This window comes from Giraffa tippelskirchi, chromosome 13 (genome assembly GCF_054371585.1).
Source record: "Giraffa tippelskirchi isolate mGirTip1 chromosome 13, T2T-mGirTip1v1.2.pri, whole genome shotgun sequence".
Lineage (NCBI taxonomy): Eukaryota > Metazoa > Chordata > Mammalia > Artiodactyla > Giraffidae > Giraffa > Giraffa tippelskirchi.
This window is the reverse complement of record NC_137287.1, coordinates 60084607-60104334: the sequence shown is the minus strand read 5'-3', so window position 1 is coordinate 60104334 and position 19728 is coordinate 60084607. Positions and strand designations below refer to the sequence as shown.

The 19728-nt window shown below is 47.1% G+C and overlaps 1 protein-coding gene across 1 annotated transcript in view; it reads left to right on the top strand.

The window, feature by feature from the left end:
• The first annotated feature begins 8527 nt into the window (after positions 1-8527).
• LOC145531486 (uncharacterized) overlaps positions 8528-19728 on the top strand; it is a 94449-nt gene continuing 83248 nt past the window's right edge. Inside the window, exon 1 of the transcript XR_014072477.1 lies at positions 8528-8772. The gene's annotated coding sequence lies outside the window, so the exon portion shown is untranslated. The remainder of the gene's footprint in view (positions 8773-19728) is intronic.

Sequence of the window (19728 nt, the reverse complement as noted above, 5' to 3'; positions counted from 1 at the left end):
GTAATGCCAGATGGAGTGTGGATTTAATCAGTCCTGAGAAGGGGTATCTGTACAGTATCTTAAAAAAAAAAACCCACCTTAATCTGAGTTAGGTCTGAAATAAGCGCTGAGAAAGCAGGGAAAACCAGAACCTAATTGAAAGAGTACAAGCAATTAAGCCCCATGCAAAGAAAACCAGAGGTTCTTTTATGATGAAATGCATTGGTAGGGGGGCAGGGACAACTTACCCACCCAGAGTCCAGTCACCTGGCAGCTTCACCCAAGGACAAGAGGCCACAAGGGACTGGCCTAATTAAGCAAGTGAACGTTCTGCTCGCAGGGTGGCAGAGCTGGAGCGTAGCACCCTTCGAGAAAGTCTCAGGACAGTGGACTACACACAACTCCTCAGCACACCGTTTCTCTTCCTACCATGTGTGCACACAGGCCAGACAGCTCAGCGGAGGTTCTTTACTTCTGCGTGTGTAACTCGGGGGAGAAGACAGTGCAGTTCAGCTAAGCCAAGCTGTAGGCTGAAAGTTATAACCCACCTAATTCCTTAATGAAGCTGTAATTAAGGCTGTGTCCCTGCCATCTGCCACGCCTGGGCCTCCTGCCATGCAATCGGTGGCAACACTGACTACCCTGTCCATCCAGAACCCAGAGGCCCTACTATGTTTGTTTCCAGCAAATCTGTAGTCTCTGCCCTCCTGCCTTGTCCCCACCCCTGCTTCCTCGTAAAGCATGTTTTGAAGTCCACGCCGAGACAGGTCACCCAGCCCACTTGTCATGCGATGGGGCTGCAGAGTGTGGTGTCTACTGCAGACTTCATCTGAGCCTTCGGAGGCCACCTCCCCTGAGAGGACATCTGTGTTGATCATTTGGCACAGGAGCCAACACCTTTCTGGCCCAAGACGTCCCTGGCTTCTCTCCAGGGAGGAGTATGAGGACTAGAACTCAGAGATAAGGAAAAAATGGAGACAGAGACCCAGGAAAGAGGCCCCCACTGAAGGTAAGAGCCTTTGTAGATGTGCCTTTGTTACCTGAGTGGATGTTCAATAAGCATTTGTTGGATGAATGAGTCAAAGCAAATCAAAAAGGACAAAGCTGTTGTATATGAAGCTCGGGCGTCAACACCAAGTGTCCTCCCACCGGTTCCTTGTCAGGCTCCCATCTGAATCACCCTGGGGCCTGTGGGGACGTTGGTGATGGTGTCCTCCTGAGAAGGTGAGCGATGACTCTACATGGGGTTGTGGCAGCTGTGAGTGGAGCTCCTGGACCTGGTTGATAGCAGAACCTGACCTAAAACCCATATCCTGTGACCCCCAGCTCAACACACTGCCTAATCTGTCAGGCTGTTGACCCAGCCAGGAAGTGTGCACCATCCATGAGCACCCCGCTTCGGGTGAGCATGGGGGTGATTAACTCAGGTCCTGCCCCTGACCTCAGTAAAGCCAGGGGCCTCCTTAGGAACTCGCATCCCAGAAGGAAGACTTGACTTTGAACCCTGCTCTCCTCTTCACCTTGGGCAAACCTTTTTACTCAGAAAGTTTGCTTCTGACCCCTTGTACAGTGAAGATGATGCCTCAGATCAGCAGATGAGTGAACTCACAGTGACTCCTCTGCACCTGTGCTGAGTGACAGATGAAGTGACAGGTGTCCAAGTTGCCACAATGTTCCCTTCCCTGCCGAGGAAGAGCAGAGGGCTCTCCATTCTAGCCTAGAACCCAGGGGAGGCTCGGCTGTTAACCAAGGGGAGGCGACGAGACCTTGGACAGGGCAGACCAGTGAGGAGTGAGAAGTGGTTAATATATCTAAAATATATTTTAAAAATGGAACCAACACCCTTGCTGCTGGACTGGATGTGGGCCGTGAGCCAAGGAAAGGAGAGAGGACCACTGCAGGTATTTGGAGTCTCTTTTTGGCTGAGTAGCTTGGAAGATAATGTGCCCTGAACTGGGATAGGGAAGATGTAGGAAGGGCAGAGGAAACGTGAGGGCACTCGTATCGGGTGTATTAACCTTGACTTAATGTGTAATAAGAATAAGAACAGCCTATGTGTACTGAGCTCTTCCTATGCATCAGGCACTGGGCAAAGCATCTTACAGATAGTGTCCCGTTTAATACTGTAAGAGTGCTATTGTCGTCTCCATTTTAGATGTAAGAAAATTCACAGCCTGACAAGACCTCCTGCAAGAGCAGCAAAAATAGATCTTTCCCGTTTAATTGTTCTGCCCTAACTGCACGGTCATGGTTGGTATTGGCTTGTCACACTGTTAATGAAGAGACGAGTTTTCTCCTTGCTCCCACTGAACAGTGAGAGATTATCAGCTTTGTTCTGCTCCTGGAGCCCTGTCGATGCTCCATAGACACTCGAATGAGTGAGTGAGTGAGCTTGTGGAACGTATGGACACCGACCACAGGCTGGGCTGAGTACATTTCTTGCCTGTGAGTGGGGAGGCCGAGGAGCAGAGCGGAGGGTGGGGTCTGTCCGTCTACCAGGCACATGACAGGTTCTGGGGCAAGTGAGCTTGAAAACCAAGGGCACGGACGGTTCACGGTGAGCAACTGGGCTTCATAACTAGAAGCATCAAAAATAGAAAATCTGAGTCAGCACCTGAGGTGAGCAGCGTGAAGCAAAGTATGAGTCGTGGGGTAGGGGAGGAGGGGGCAGTTCACGGCTAATCTGTGGGGCGAGGTGTGATTTGCTGTTACTGGCTGGGAGAGCTTTACTAGCTGGGGGAGCCCGAAAGAGGTCAGCGGTGTGTGCTGAAAAACAGAGAAGTGGGAAGAGCTCCAGGTGTCCCATTCAAGAAGTGTATTCGTTATCTGTTGGCTGAGTAACGAATCACCCCTACCAGGGTGGCTCAAGACCACCATGTTGATTTACGATATCTCACCATCCAGGAGCAGCTGGTGACATCTTGGAGGCTCGTCGCTGCAGTCTGACTGTCAGAAGCCTGTGCCCATGGTGAAGAAGGCTCACCTTTCTCTGGGAGGTGAATCCAAGAATGTGCCGGCATGTTTTACAACCACACAGAGACATGTGACGTGGTATGAGATCCCCAGACTGGGTCTGGGGATCTCATACCCTCCTGATTATCCAGGAGACTTATCATCTATCCAGTGGAAAGTTTCTTGGTGCCTGCAATGGTTGGCAATTCATGTCGGATGTGCGGGGGGATGATGTGACGTGCAGATAAGTTGGCTACATAATTTCTGAGTCTAAATGCTGTGTCAATGTTATTACCAGGAAACCCCAGGCCTGGAAACACTTTTTTTCTGGACTCAGTTCAGTCGCTCAGTCGTGTCCGACTCTTTGCGACCTCATGAATCGCAGCACACCAGGCCTCCCTGTCCATCACCAACTCTCGGTGTCTACCCAAACCCATGTCCATCGAGTCGGTGATGCCATCCAACCATCTCATCCTCTGTCGGCCCCTTCTCCTCCTGCCCCCAATCCTTCCCAGCATTAGGGTCTTTTTCAATGAGTCAACTCTTCACATGAGGTGGCCAAAGTATTGGAGTTTCAGCTTCAACATCAGTCCTTCCAATGAACACTCAGGACTGATCTCCTTTAGGATGGACTGGTTGGATCTCCTTGCAGTCCAAGGGACTCTCAAGAGCCTTCTCCAACACCACGGTTCAAAAGCATCAATTCTTCAGCACTCAGCTTTCTTCACTGTCCAACTCTTACATCCATACATGACCACTACAAAAACCATAGCCTTGACCAGATGGACCTTCATTGGCAAAGTAATGTCTCTGCCTTTAAATATGCTATCTAGGTTGGTCATAACCTTCCTTCCAAGGAGTAAGCGTCTTTTAATTTCATGGCTGCAGTCACCATCAACAGTGATTTTGGAGCCCAAAAAAATAAAGTCTGACACTGTTTCCACTGTTTCCCCATCTATTTCCCATGAAGTGATGGGACCAGATGCCATGATCTTAGTTTTCTGAATGTTGAGCTTTAAGCCAACTTTTTCACTCTCCTCTTTCACTTTCATCAAGAGGCTCTTTTGTTCTTCTTCACTTTCTGCCATAAGGGTGGTGTCATCTGCATATCTGAGGTTATTGATATTTCTCCTGGCAATCTTGATTCCAGCTTGTGTTTCTTCCAGCCCAGTGTTTCTCATGATGTACTCTGGAGGGTGTATATCGGAGCAGACTATAGAGTAGTCTGTATCCACAGGGATACAAAATAGAGCTAGGAAGGCAGAAAAAGTAAGGAGATTGAGCTGGGGATGAGAAAGTGGCCTTGACTTTGTTGTGTTTTTGACTTGATACAGCAGCAGAAAACTCCAAGTCTTTGAGAAAGAGCAGTATTCTGGACCACCTAATCAGCTGCCTCCATGACTGTTAAAACCAAGAGTGACACCAGTCTTTGCAAAATCAGACCACTCATGGAGAAGACAATGGCACCCCACTCCAGTACTCTTGCCTGGAAAATCCCATGGACAGAAGAGCCTGGTAGGCTGCAGTCCGTGGGGTCACGAAGAGTTGGACACGACTGAGTGACTTCATTTTCACTTTTCACTTTCATGCATTGGAGAAGGAAATGGCAACCCACTCCAGTGTTCTTGCCTGGAGAATCCCAGGGACGCGGGAGCCTGGTGGGCTGCCGTCTATCGGGTCGCACAGAGTCGGACACAACTGAAGCGACTTAGCAGCAGCAGCAGCAGCAGTATGCTACTGACTCCAGTGTGAAGTCACTTGGGGTTCTGTGTATGGAAATTGGACTGTAGATCATTGTTTTGTTAGAGGGGAATTGGGAGTTTAGTGAATATAGTCACTAAATATAAGTGAATTAGTGAATTCAAATGTATTTCCAAGTAGAGTTTGAAAGCCTCCTGTAAGGACATTGATTGCACCATGGGATGTTTGCCTGATGCCAACTAATTAGAAAAGTCCATTCTGGGCTTGGCTTGCGTGAGCCCAGGGAAGCATAAAGTATGTCACTATAGTTGGTACCCTGGAGTTCCCAAGATAACTCGTCATCTCCTTACACTTGGTAGAGTTTATTCCATGCACAGACTTTCACTAAAGGCCACCGTGTCCCACCATGTGTGGTAATTGCCAACATGTTGTGGCATCAACAGCTGGAGTTCTTATCTGTGGTTAAACAATTAAAGAGGAACCTCAGTGTCACTGGAAGCAATTCCTTGGACCATTTGCCACTGTCTGCAAAGGAGTCCAGACACCACCACTGCAGGCCCGACTGGGTAGCAAAGACTCACTGAGGCTGGGGGACTTGCTATTTTGAGGCCCAGCATTATGACCGACTTCTCAGTGTCTTGGGCTGGGCAGATTCCCATGAGGGCAGACCCCAGACCCACATCTCTTAGTGTGTGATGTTGTTCCATTGCTAAATTGTGTTCAACTGTTTGCAACCCCATGAACTGCAGCACGCCAGGCTACCCTGTTCTTCACTATCTCCCGGAGTTTGCTCAAACTCATGTTCCTTGATTCAGTGATGCTATTCCACCATCTCATCTTCTGTTATGCTCTTCTCCTCCTGCCTTGTCTTTCCCACCATCAGAGTCTTTTCCAATGAGTTGGCCGTTGGCATCAGGTAGTCAAAGTACTGGAGCTTCGTCTTCAGCATCAGTCCTTCCAAGTCCTTCCAATGAATATTCAGGGTTGATTTCCTTTAGGATTGTCTGGTTTGAACTTGCTGTCCAAGGGACTCTCAAGAGTCTTCTACAGCACTGCGATTTGAAAGCATCAGTTCTTGGGTGCTCAGCCTTCTTTATGGTCCAACTCTCACATCTGTACATGTCTACTGGAAAAACCATAGCTTTGATTATATGGACCAGTGGAATGTAATTTGGCAAATCTCACACATATTATACAAGAACAAATTAATAAGTAAACAAGCTTAAAAGGGAGAAAAAGAGAAAGTGAGCAAATAAATTTGAAAAACTGGGCTCAATAAAAAAGTTTATTTTTTGAAACAGGATTTCTCAAAGCCTTTAATATGCCACCATGCCTAGTGAATGTCCAGAAGGACAGGCAGCATTTTCACATCCTATGTAACCATCGGAACCATTTTCCCTGAGATCACCTTAGATGACTTTGTTTTCCAGCAGCAACTTTGGAATACTCAGGCCTACACTAGAACTGCTTAGAGTGTGGCCCTTTACCTGGTGGTGTCCAAACTGGGAGTAAGTCTTTAGAAAGTTTTCTGGCACTAGAACAGAGTAATTTTATGTCTGTTGAACCTACCAAAGTAGTGGGGCTTATATTTTGTGTTTCTTTGGTTAATTTCATGTTCTGAGTCATTAAGTTTTAGGGTACTTAATAAAAAGTATCCATCTGCAGCATACCACAAGTGAAAAAAACAATAGTCCTTCTCTTCATCATTTGAGAGCATCCCCACCACCAACAAACCCCAAATTAGATTTTTCTAGCATGAGACCATGAACACAAAGGTTACCCCCAGGTGGAGGCTAAGACACTCTTCCAGCATCCTCTAGCCCTGCAGGGCAGGTAGCCCTGCCTGTTGTCATTTCTTCATTCACCCATGATTTTATAGTCTGAGTGTGAAATCTCAGACCCTTGCCGTGGCCCCTCCACTCCTTGCTCATGGACGAAAAGCCCCAGGATGCTACCTTGTCAGGAGAGGGTTCTGGAGCAGAAAGGAGGCAACAGCCATTACCCTGCCTGACCCAACCCCAACATTCAGCACCTCCCATCCTTGGCCTGTTGCTGACAGCTCTTTGAAAGCTTATAGTGTAACAGGCTTTCAGGAATGGTGACTTCCCAACCAGCAGCAGAGGCCTGGGAGGATTTAAGTAACTGGGTTGAAACAATGCTTGCCTTTTGTTCTCCCTAATTGTGCTGGTCTTGTGGGTTCCCCACCCTTCACTCCTGCCAGCTTTCTGAAGTGTTCTTCAATAGAGGACTTCAATCTTTTAAAATAACAATGGTGATTGCCTCAATTGGAGTTCTTTAAAGGTAGATCCTTCTTGCCCACCTCCTCTGAAGATGTGAATCATACTCTGATTTATTGCTCGATGCTCAATCCACATGGTATTATTTCCTCTTTATATCTGTTAAAGGGCATTGTAGGAGGGGAGGCAAAAAACTTCCAGAAGTCCCTATTTTTTCAGCCTAGAATAATTACAAGTAATTTTTCTTTGTTTCCAGGAAATGGTAGATAATCAGCTTTATGTGAAGAAAAATATGCACATGGCATATGGCTGCACATTCCACTGGGTCCTTTCACAGAGAATTAGAACTCTTAACACCCCACTGGGATCCCCAGCAGAAGTGATTTGCTTGTCATGTTTCTGGAGACCCAGTCCTGTTATTAAGGGACAGTAGTTGGCCCTGCATAGTTTTTATCCCAAACAGCTGCATTCTTTCAAATGGTTGTTTGGTCTGCTTGACACACTCTAGGGAAGCAGGCAAAAAACATCGTGACCTTCCCTCTGTGTATGAGGGACATGAAGAGGAGGAATCCGCATGGAAGGATGCACATGGCTGTGTGGAGGGAGCTTGGGACAAGTTTTCAGGAACCAGTCCTTGGAGCATCTGGACACCCTCCTCTGCTCCTTATGTTCTTTTGTATGTCCGAGGGGACAGAAACAGGCCAGCTCTGGTTCTTAGAGTTCTATTTTATGTTGAGTTTTAATCTCCTGGTTGGTGTTGTGTGAAATTGCTGAGAAATGTATCCATCACAGGTAATCTATAAAAGGGGAAATTGGGAAGCGTTGAGTTTTGCTTCCAAAACTCCTCTTGGAGTGTGATGAGCAAAAGCAAGTAATTTGTATTCTGGAGTTCTTGTTAACTTGTGCTTGTGTGTCATTTCTTTGCCTTTGTCCACATTTTAGAAAGACAGTAAAATGTTTCCTCTGTAGTCTTCTATCTGTCATCTATTCATCCTATACCTGTATGTTTATCTATTATGTATCTATCCAATACATTTATCTAACTATCTGTCTAGCTGTCTATCCATCATTATCTATCCACTGTATGGGAGGACAAATTCTCCTCTATCCTCTTTAGGTCTCCAGTTGGGTCTAAGAATTAAACAGACAAAAACAGATGAACAGGGGAAAAACATACACATTTTAGTAAATTGTTACACATCCATAGGAGCCTCCATAAGAGAATGAAGAACTGAAGAAGCAACCAGAACAGAGTCTTTTTATACATTTTGGAAAGAAAAAATGCATTTGTGAAGAATGGACAGGACAGAGGGGTTTGGGCCAGAGTTAGTAAGTGGCAAAGGAGTAATGAGGAAGATGAGGATTGGCTGAACAAGGTTTGCTTCTACACACTCAGGCACCTTTTCTATTTGTGCTGTCTGTCCATTTCAGCCCAAGCTGTCAATGCTTCTTCCAATATAATTCCCTTAAAAATGTTGTGGATGCCCTGTGAATCCTATTGGGGGGGGGGGGCTTCATTAGGAAAAAAGCCTCACCTGCAAATAGCTCCAATATATGCTTTGTGAGGACATGATTGTTGAAGTGCCTAGTCTATGACGTTTGTTGTTTGTATGGCACCCCAAGCCAACTAAGACAGTCACACACTTGGGTTTGTCCATAAAACAGATTTTCCTGACAGTGCCCTGTACTTAATTTTTCCTAGGAGCCCTTTAAGCTTAACATCATTTGCTGTCTGGAGACGGTGAAAATTTTCGAAACCAGAAAGTTCTTCCTCTCTTTTGGTCAACAGTTCTGCCTTTAGCTCATTTCTCTTGTCTTTTTACTAAAAGCAGCAAGACGTCAAATGGCCCCTTCAACACTCTGCTTGGACCATCTCCTCTGCCACCTCACCCCAGAGGATAAGGTATATTTTCTACCTTCCTTATTACTTTAGAAACAGTGCTGGTAAAATTGCTGTCTCTACTGACATAACAATTTCCAGTAAGATTTTTCTGTTTCCTTTAATCCCTGGCCATCCATGTCTGATGAGAAAGAGTTGGACCCTGACTAGTAGGAGTACAGGTGCATCCACATTCGTGAACACGTCACACTGTGGTTTAGAGCTTTGTATCATTCTAGGTGCTGCTCCGTCTCATTCCTTCAGAACCTTATGAAGTAGACTCACTGATGAGAACACAGAAAAGTTGTGTGGTCCTCTCAAGTTCACATAGCTTGTGGCAGACCAAGATTTGAAAATAAGTCTTTATCAGAGCCCATGACATTTCTAGCATGTCAAAGAGCAGGTTGTCTAAGGGGGCCCCTCTGTGTTGAATGGATGGATGGATAGGTTCCTCTAAGATGGTTCTGCCCCGGCCCCAGGTTTTGTGGTAGAAATAGCGGGGAGTTCTGTTAGATGGGGATGGGTGGAGTGCATGCTGCTGTCCTTGGTAGGTGCTTATGACTGAGGAGTTCAGCTCAACACCAATGATGGATTAAGGCTCTTTGGGTTGACCAGATGGACCCTGGGGGAGGCACGCAGGAATCAAATCGGGTGTCTCATTTCCATTCCCACCTGAACCTGAATCCAACCATTCACAAGGAGCCTATGCCATCCCAGGGGCAGTGATGCTGCTGCCAGAGCCACTGACCCTCCATCCTAGGGTCCCTTGAGAGACCCATGGCCTGAACATCTTTGCGCATTGCAGCCAGAGGATGCTAGCACCACCCCATCACACCTCCTGCTGGAAGCTGTCCACCCTCCTGTCCACTGGAGGGAGTGGCACTTGCTCCCAGGCCCTGTCTCTGAGAGCAGCCTTGGCCAGAGAAAGGCTGGCTGAGTAGAATTTGTTCATCTGCTCCATCTGTTCCCATCAGCATGGAAGGAGTCATGACAGCCCACTTGTGTGCAACAAATTAATCAATGAGGGTTTTGCTGATATTGGAAGAGGCATATGTGGGCTTTGGAGTTGACTGGCTCATGACCAGCTATGTGGCTTTTGGCAGGTGACTTCATCTCTCTGAGCCTCTGTGTCCTCATCCACAGGTTGGGGTGCCAACCTCTTCGGAGTGTTGTGAGAGTTCAGTATAAAGCACATGGTACAGTGTTGGACAAACGGGAGATGTTCAAAGATGTAAGTTTTCTTATTTAGTAATAAGGAAGACGTTTTCATTTGGGGAAAAGTGAGGTGTATATGTGTGGGAAAAAAGAAATTAGAGGGACTTTCCTGGTGGTCCAGTGGCTAAGACTTTGCACATCCAAGACAGGGGGCCCTGGTTAGACCCCTGGTCTGGGAACTAGATCCCACGTGCTGCAACTAAGACCTGGTGAAACTGAATAAATAGGTATTTTAAAAAATTAGAGAGTTTATTAGCTTGATGTGGAAAAAGATGTTGCAGGACTCCAAACTCCTATGCTATACCTGTAAAGAACAAGGACAGCCCCTTCTGTCTACCAGTGGAGATCCTCAGACCATGTTGTTTAGTCCATGTTATGGACTGAATTTTGTGTCCCACAAGATTTGCTGAGATCCTGACTCCCAGGGTGGTGGTATTAGGAGATGAGGCCTTTGGGAGGTGATGAGGTCTTGAGGGTGGAACTCCCCGATTGCATTGTTGTTGTTTAGTTGCTAGGTTGTGTCCAACTTTTTTTGACCCCGTGGACTGCAGCATGCCAGGCTTCCCTGTCCTTCACTATCTCCCAAAGTTTGCTCAAATCCATGTCCATTGAGTGAGTGATGCCATCCAACCATCTCATCCTCTGCCACACACTTCTCCTCCTGCCCTCAATATTTCCCAGCACCAAGGTCTTTTCCAATGAGTCGGCTCTTTGCATCAAATGGCCAAAGTATTGGAGTTTCAGCTTCGGCATCAGTCCTTCCAATGAATATTCAAGGTGGATTTTCTTTAGGATGGACTGGTTTGTTCTCCTTGCGGTCAGAGGAACTCTCAAGAGTCCTTAGAATTAGTGTCCCTCTAAAGAGACCCCAGAGAGCTTTCTAGTCCCTTTGCAGAAGGCTCTATCTGCAAACCAGGAGGTGGCCCTCACCAGGCACAGAATCTGCAGCCTTCACCACTGGGAGAAATGAGTACCCACTGCTTAGGGCAGCCAGCCTGTGGTGTGTTTGTTACAGCAGCCCTAGCCAACTGAGACAGCCCCATGGCTGATTTGAACGAACCCAGACACAGCATTCCTGTGGTGCAGAAGCAGGCAGGCTTGATTATTTTTTGGAAAATCGACATTTAATTATTTGTCTCTGTGCCTCAGTTTTTTGGAAGGGGAAGGATTTGACCGGTCCTCAGACAGTCACGGAGGATGATAGTTCAACATACCTAGAGCCCGACTGCCTTCAAATGGCCTCTCAGTCTTGGCTTTGCCCCAGATTGCTTACATTTCCATCGCCCAGCCCAGCCCTGGCACATAATAAGTGCTCAGCAAACCTAGGCTGACTCTCCAGGAAGAACATTTCTCACTCTGCCTGACCTTTATTATGTGTCTCCATCATCCGAGGCTGCTAGAACTGAAGCAGGAACTCCAGTTTGCCAAGCTCTGCCTCCTTCAGTGGCTTTAGCGGAGCCTCCGTGTGTCCAGCCTCCTGTGAGTCCTGGTTTGTACGTACTTTTTCAATCCTGAAAAAAATGTGTGGACAGGGCTTACAGGTGAAAAGAAGGTAGAAAAAGAACTGCCCCTGCCCCCCCTCCCCCCACCAATCCTCATCTCTGATTCTATTGCAAATCCTCCTCAAAGACTGACCAAGCTCGCAGCCTTGACACGCGATCCTGCGAAAGGAGTCACATGGCTGTGGTCTGTGTCAAGTGTCCTGCTGAGACCCGGCGAGAAGACGAGTCATATTAATTCTGTCTGACTCCAAGGGTCTCCTTGCAATTCTTTGCAGTCCCCGCTCAGAGGTCCTCAGGGAAAAGAATGTTTTTAAATCAAGGACAAAAGCTTGGTGCAGGCAGCCCTCCTGGGGCTGGTGGCCAGCTCTCAATAGAGAAATTGACTGTCCAGGCTCAGGCTTTGTACATGAAGGGCCCTCCCCACATCCGTTACGGACGTGGAGACTACTGGCCTGCTCCAGTGGTTCTCCCTGCCCTGGAGCACTGTCTGGTGACTGACTGTAGACTTGGTAACTGAGGAGGGCTGTGGCTCTCCATCCCCGGACTGGTCATCATCCTCTCCCTCCTCAGAAGAGCATGTCTGTGGCCCGAGAGTCATTTGATGGGGTCGCTGTCTGGTTGACCGACCAGGGGCATTGATTCTGTGCTTCTCTGTGAGCTCCCTGTTCACCTGGATGGGAGCTGTCCACTTGGCTCAGGGCTGGGAGCACTAGGGAGCCTGGTGGGTAGCTGTCACCCAATTATGTGAAATGCTGTGGCCGTGTTTCTTTCCTCTAAGAGTCTGTTGATAAGTGTCATTCTGGACGTAGCTGCATCTCCGCGACAGCTTTGGGTTTTAATTTATTCATGTGTATGTTCTCAGAGCCCCATGCCACTGCCAAAGGCTTTATGGCCTCTTAAAGTTTCAGCGCACTTGCTTTATGGCCAGTGTTTGTTGAAGGGAAGTGGTGTTCAGGGAAATGATCAGTCTGCCTTCTAACTGGATGATGGATGAAGGATTAGACTTTCTTCATTCATTTAGAGCTTGAACACCGCCTGGGCATATGTTGTCCAGCGCCACCCATTTTCCCAGGTTTTCATTAATTTGTGCGTACGTGCACAGGCACATGGGATCCACTCTGTGCCAGACTCGGCGCTAGGTGTGTGCTAAGTTCTTGTGACTCATCATACTGAATCCAGCGGGCCGCAGGTTCCTCTGAGTCCTACTGCAGCACTCTGGGGATCTGGATGTAACCCCCACATCCTCCAAGTGCCGTGCAAACCCTCTGCAGCCTGGCCTGCCCCCGGGCGTGCTAGACTCAAGGTTGGGTCTGTTGATAGCGGTCTACTGAATAGCTGTGGTGAGGAGCCAGGTGCCATGGTCAGCGTTACCAGGTGAAGGGAGCGCAGGGATGTGCAGACATGTCTGGGTCCCATCTGGCCTGCCGCGTATCAGGGGAATGAGACAGTTGTAAGGAGCAGGAGCAACGGGGGAAGCAGGTACCACTCACAGCGGTTGGGCGAGTGCGGGTCTCGCTTGCAGGACTGTCCCACTGAGCGAGGGTGGATTCAGCAGGAGCCTCTCTCCCTGCAGCCACAACCTTGAAACAGGATTTTATTACCTTCTACCCTGGTGCCTTGTGCAGGAGAGCCAGGTACAGCAGCAGGGAGGAGAGACGAGTGTGGTAGGTGGGCTCGCCAGCGACTCTGTCCCCCCAGAGCCAGAAGAGAAGTGAAGGGCCCTGAGCTATCCAGATGAGCAGTGACCCCACCTCCAGTCTGCACGAAGCCAGGAGAGGATTCCTCATCCCCTCCCCTCTAGCAGGAAGGTGGAGAGCAACAACTGATATCCAAAGAAAGTCATGGGCTGGACGGACCCTCCCATCCTTGTGACAAAGACACCTGGTCGGGGTCGAGGGACATTCTGGCTCCTGGGAGGGTCCCTTCCCGCCAGGGGGCAGATGTCCTGGCTTTGGAATGACCTGATCCTTTAACATCTTCCTTGACATAAAGTCCTACAACCTTCTTTGAATATCAGTTGTCAGTGACAAAAATTCCTGGGTCAAATTGGAGGATTTCACAGTCTCATCTATCTAACTTGGATTTTATGAGTTTTCCCCCCAAAGGAAAGATGGTGGAGCAAGAAGGTGAATGGAAATGCTGCTCCTTTGGCTTTAGATTCTGTCAGAGATAGCAGAGTCAATGGAAATTATATCAAGCATGGTGTGTCTCACTTAGAATTGTATGAAGATGCAGGGAACAGAAAGCCAGCTAAAATGACTTGAACACATATGGGTTTATTTTTCTCACATAAACAGATGTTCAGAGGTAGGGCTTGCTGTCCCTGGTTTCCTTCATCCATGATGCTCATGCAAGCTCCTCCTTTGCCTCATGGTTGCAAGATAGATGCTGTGGCTCCAGACATTGTGTCTGAATTCAAGGGGGAAAGAAGGGAATCGAGGAGTCAAACAAGCCTTGTCTATCACTTTAATAGGAAAAGTAAAGTTATCTCAGAAGTGTTCTTAATCTACTTCTATTTGGGTCCAGAGTGGATCGTGAGGCCACTCCTGGTTGCAAGAGGAGTTGGGAAGTTGGGGAACAGGATGGTCGTGATGATCTGGTTTGGGCATGTGGCCACCACAGATAAGAGGAAGAAGAGGGGAAGGAGGATGTAAAGGCTACAACAGGTGCTTTGTCTGAACTGACTTTTGAGTCACATCTCCAACCAGAAGACTACCAATCCACATTGATTTAGGATCCCATCTCGAGTAAACAGGGTCTTTTCACCTGCTGTCTTACGTAGAAAAATTGTTTGTACAAGTGACATTATTAACTTCCTGGCCAAGCAGCCCTGAGGGTTGACCTTCACTTGCCAGTTGAGAGGAAACTGCTGATTTCTGCATATTTACCAGCTGTTCTGTTCGAAAAGTTTGCCTAGTTGGAAAGAAAATGAAGCAGATGGGTCTGAGGTTTCAGGATGAAGTTGAAGGTAGGAAGGAGGGATGTCTTTCTTGAACAATGAGAATCTCCAGTCTCAGTGAAACGCTGGTTTGTGAGAAGATCTTCGAGAGCCAGGGCCAAGTGGCGGTTGCCCATGGAAACCAAGGGAACTTTTTTCCTGATTGGGTAGCTGGTCACGAAGAGGTTTATGGCAGCCTGGCCACTATGTTTATTTTTAAATTCTCTCTTTAATTGAAGTATAGTTGATTTACAATGTTGTGTTAGTTTCTGATGTACAACAAAGAACGATTCATATACATATATATGGCTTTTCTGGTGGCTCAGATGGTAAAGAATCTGCTTGAAATGCAGGAGACCTGGGTTTGATCCCCGGAGAAGGGAATGGCTACCCACTCTAGTATTCTTGCCTGGAGAATTCCATGGACAGAGGAGCCTGGCAAGCTTATAGTCCTTGGGGTCACAAAGAGTCGGACATGACTAAGTGACTAACACTTTCATAAATATATTTCATATTATTTTTCATTAGGAGTTTACTGCAAGACATTGAATATAGTTCCCTGTGCTATACAATAGGACCTTGTTCCTCTGGCCGCCATGGTTTCATGGAGGTTTTTTTCTTAAAATTACATAAATGGAGAGAAAACATAGGATAGGGGATAAGAGCCCATGGCAGATGGACTGTTGGTTTTCTCTCTGAAAGAGACTTCAGGAACCTCCAGCAAAGCTCTGCTAGTTATTATTTAGGGATCCAAAGAGAGGCCTCTTTCCTTTAACGCTAATGAGAGCTCTGATATGAAGTGAGTGTGGCTCCTGATATTTCTAATTCTAAAAAAATTCAGAGATTTTTCAACCCGAGGCAAGGTTAGGTGCTGGCTTATGAGAGGTAGAGTTCTCAGTTGAGCCACATGGTTCTTACAAATGAAACTTATGCTTATTTAAATAACATATATGTTTATTTATTTGTATTTACAAAAAGAACTCTGGACTGGCTCATAGGTTTCCTGATTCCACTTTCTTGGCTAGAAAGGAACGGTCCCTCCGACCTCTCAGGCCACCTGGTGGCCACAGTGGGCACTGCAGTGTCCAGTGGGGACAGTGTCCAGGGGTGTCCCTGCCAAATTGAGCCCCTTTCTGTGATAGAACAATAACGATAGAATGATCAAAAACGATAGAATGATCTCTGTTAGTTTCCAAGGCAAACCATTCAATATCACAGTAATCCAAGTCTATGCCCTGACCAGTAATGCCAAAGAAGCTGAAGTTGAACGGTTCTATGAAGACCTACAAGACCTTCTAGAACTAACACCCAAAAAAGATGTCCTTTTCATTATAGGGGACTGGAATGCAAAAGTAGGAAGTCAAGAAACACCTGGAGTAACAGGAAAATTTGGCCTTGGAGTACAGAATGAAGCAGGACAGAGGCTAATAGAGTTTTGCCAAGAGAACGCACTGGTTATAGCAAACACCCTCTTCCAACAACACAAGAGAAGACTCTACATGTGGACATCACCAGATGGTCAACACTGAAATCAGACTGATATATTCTTTGCAGCCAAAGATGGAGAAGCTCTATACAGTCAGCAAAAACAAGACCGGGAGCAGACTGTGGCTCAGATCATGAACTCCTTGTTGCCAAATTCAGACTTAAATTGAAGAAAGTAGGGAAAACCCCTAGTCCATTCAGGTATGACCTAGATCAAATCCCATATGAATATATAGTGGAAGTGACAAATAGATTTAAGGGACTAGATCTGATAGAGTGCCTGATGAACTATGGACAGAGGTTCGTGACATTGTACAGGAGACAGGGACCAAGACCATCCCCATGGAAAAGAAATGCAAAAAAGCAAAACGGCTGTCTGAGGAGGCCTTACAGATAGCTGGGAAGAGAAGACAAGCGAAAAGCAAAGGAGAAAAAGAAAGATATTCCCATCTGAATGCAGAGTTCCAAAGAATAGCAAGGAGAGATAAGAAAGCCTTCCTCAGCGATCAATGCAAAGAAATAGAGGAAAACAACAGATTAGGAAAGACTAGAGATCTCTTCAAGAAAATAAGAGATACCAAAGGAACATTTCATGCAAAGATGTGCTCGATAAAGTACAGAAATGGTATGGACCTAACAGAAGCAGAAGATATTAAGAAGAGGTGGAAAGAATACACAGAAGAACTGTACGAAAAAGATCTTCATGACCCAGATAATCACAATGGTGTGATCACTCATCTAGAGCCAGACATCCTGGAATGTGAAGTCAAGTGGGCCTTAGAAAGCATCACTATGAACAAAGCTAGTGGAGGTGATGGAATTCCAGTTGAGCTATTTCAAATCCTGAAAGATGATGCTGTGAAAGTGCTGCAGTCGATATGCCAGAAAATTTGGAAAACTCAGCAGTGGCCACAGGACTGGAACAGGTCAGTTTTCGTTCCAATCCCAAAGAAAGGCAATGCCAAAGAATGCTCAAACTACTGCACAATTGCACTCATCTCACATGCTAGTAAAGTAATGCTCAAAATTCTCCAAGCCAGGCTTCAGCAATATGTGAACCGTGAACTTCCAGATGTTCAAGCTGGTTTTAGAAAAAGCAGAGGAACCAGAGATCAAATTGCCAACATCCGCTGGATCATCCAAAAAGCAAGAGAGTTCCAGAAAAATATCTAATCCTGCTTTATTGACTATGCCAAGGCCTTTGACTGTGTGGATCACAATAAACTGTGGAAAATTCTGAAAGAGATGGGAATACCAGACCATCTGACCTGTCTTTTGAGAAACCTGTATGCAGGTCAGGAAGCAACAGTTAGAACTGGACATGGAACAACAGACTGGTTCCAAATAGGAAAAGGAGTAAGTCAAGGCTGTATATTGTCACCCTGCTTATTTAACTTATATGCAGAGCACATCATGAGAAATGCTGGGCTGGAAGAAGCACAAGCTGGAATCAAGATTGCCGGGAGAAATATCAATAACCTCAGATATGCAGATGACACCACCCTTATGGCAGAAAGTGAAGAAGAACTAAAGAGCCTCTTGATGAAAGTGAAAGAGGAGAGTGAAAAAGTTGGCTTAAAGCTCAACATTCAGAAAACTAAGATCATGGCATCTGGTCCCATCACTTCATGGCAAATAGATGGGGAAACAGTGGAAACAGTGTCAGACTTTATTTTTTTGGGCTCCAAAATCACTGTTGATGGTGATTGCAGCCATGAAATGAAAAGACGCTTACTCCTTGGAAGGAAGGTTATGGCCAACCTAGATAGCATATATAAAAGCAGAGACATTACTTTGCCAACAAAAGTCCATCTAATCAAGGCTATGGTTTTTGCAGTGGTCATGTATGGATGTGAGAGTTGGATGGTGAAGAAAGCTGAGCGCCACAGAATTGATGCTTTTGAACCGTGGTGTTGGAGAAGACTCTTGAGAGTCCCTTGGACTGCAAGGAGATCCAATCAATCCACCCTAAAGGAGATCAATCCTGGGTGTTCATTGGAAGGACTGATGTTGAAGCTGAAACTCCAATACTTTGGCCACCTCATGCGAAGAGTTGACTCATTGGAAAAGACCCTGATGCTGGGTAGGATTGGGGGCAGGAGGAGAAGGGGACAACAGAGGATGAGATGGTTGGATGGCATCACCGACTCGATGGATATGGGTTTGGGTAGACTCCGGGAGTTGGTGATGGACAGAGAGGCCTGGCTTGCTGCAATTCATGGGGTCGCAAAGAGTCGGACACGACTGAGCACCTGAACTGAACTGTGATAGAAAAGACACACTGGCTAATCGGTGCTGATTGGATGTTGATTTTGGAGTCTTTTGGATTTCATCCTCCTGTATTTTTACGAGTGTCTTTTGCTATTATGCTTGTTATTGTAAAAAAACACATAACAAAATTTGCCATCTTTACCATTTTTGCCTGTACAGTTTGTAGTAATATTGAGTATATTCCCATGACTGTGAAGCAGAGCTTCAGAACTTTTCATCTTGTTGAACTGAAACTCTGTATCCCTTAGCCTACAACCCTTTCTGACTTCCTCTGGCATTGTCATTCAGAGGGGGATGTTTAAGCCTGTCTGGCTGACCACAGCTGAGGACCTGGGCCTTCACTGGAGAGCTGGCAGCTTGCAGTCCATGAGGCCCCTTCTCCACCTCGGATGAGAATTGAGGGAAATGCAGCTGAAGAAGGTAAAGCAGTTTTGCAATGCGGGGCTTACGGATCAACATGGAAGGGGTGGTGGTGCAGCGGGGAGCCTGTGAGGCGGCCGTGGGCAAATGAGTCAGGCTCCATCTCGAGGACCCTGCTTCCTGGAGGGGCTGGAGGCCTAATTGAGTGAGGTGTTTGCCAAGGAAAGAAATGCTGGTCAGTCCAGTGAGTCAGTTCAAGGCAGTGGAGCTGAACTGAACCTGTGTCTCTCATGTCGAATTTGCCTTATGCTGGTACGTGGAGGAGACTGTTTTCCTGCTGGTTAATGTGAATTACAGTAATACTTGCTTTCTTTGACAGAATCATCCCAAAGTGATGGGAAGCAGTCCCTGGTGCTCATTGCAGCTCAGCCGGGCCCCTCATCTGCTGGGAGGAGGCTGGTTCTGTGAACACGAGCTCCCAGTATCCCTAGCCACAGGCTAGGACATCTGTGTGTAAATGTGGGTGTGTGAAGATATAGTCTGTTTACATGTGAAATGTGCATCTGTTTATAAAATGGACAAACCAAAGACTGCAGAGGTGCAGGACAGGAGATGCTGCCTGTAGGCCTGGTTGAGAGGAGTCCCTGCCCAGACCTGGGGTTGAGGACCCCAAGGGCCAAGTGACGGGGCGCTGACAGCCTCCTTTCTAGATCATGAGACCCTTAACACCCTATCTACATGGGCCCAAGCCCACTTGGAGGGCCCCATCCCAGGGCCCATCCTCCTGAGAGCTGACTAGGGCTGGCACGTCCGCGTGTGTGTGCAAGGCCCCCTGAGCTGTGGGAAGGTGTGAGGGATGGGGCTAGAGGGGGCGTGAGGGGCAGGCTGCCTTGTGCCGCTGTGCTCAGCGTGGAACTCTAGTTGTTGTTCTGTCGCTAAGTCATGTCTGACTCTGCGACCCCGTGGACTGTATCCTGCCACACTCTTCTGAATGGGATTGTCCAGGCAAGAATACTGGAGTGGGTTGCCATTTCCTTTTCCAGGGGATCTTCCCGACCCAGGGATCAGACCTGCATTTCCTGTATTGGCAGGTGGGTTCTTTACCAGGGGAGTCGTGGAGCTCCAAGGAGCCCGAGTTCTACGTTGGAAATTGGCCTCTGTGTCCATGTGAGGAAGTGCTTCTCCAAGAAAAGGATGGCACATATTCTA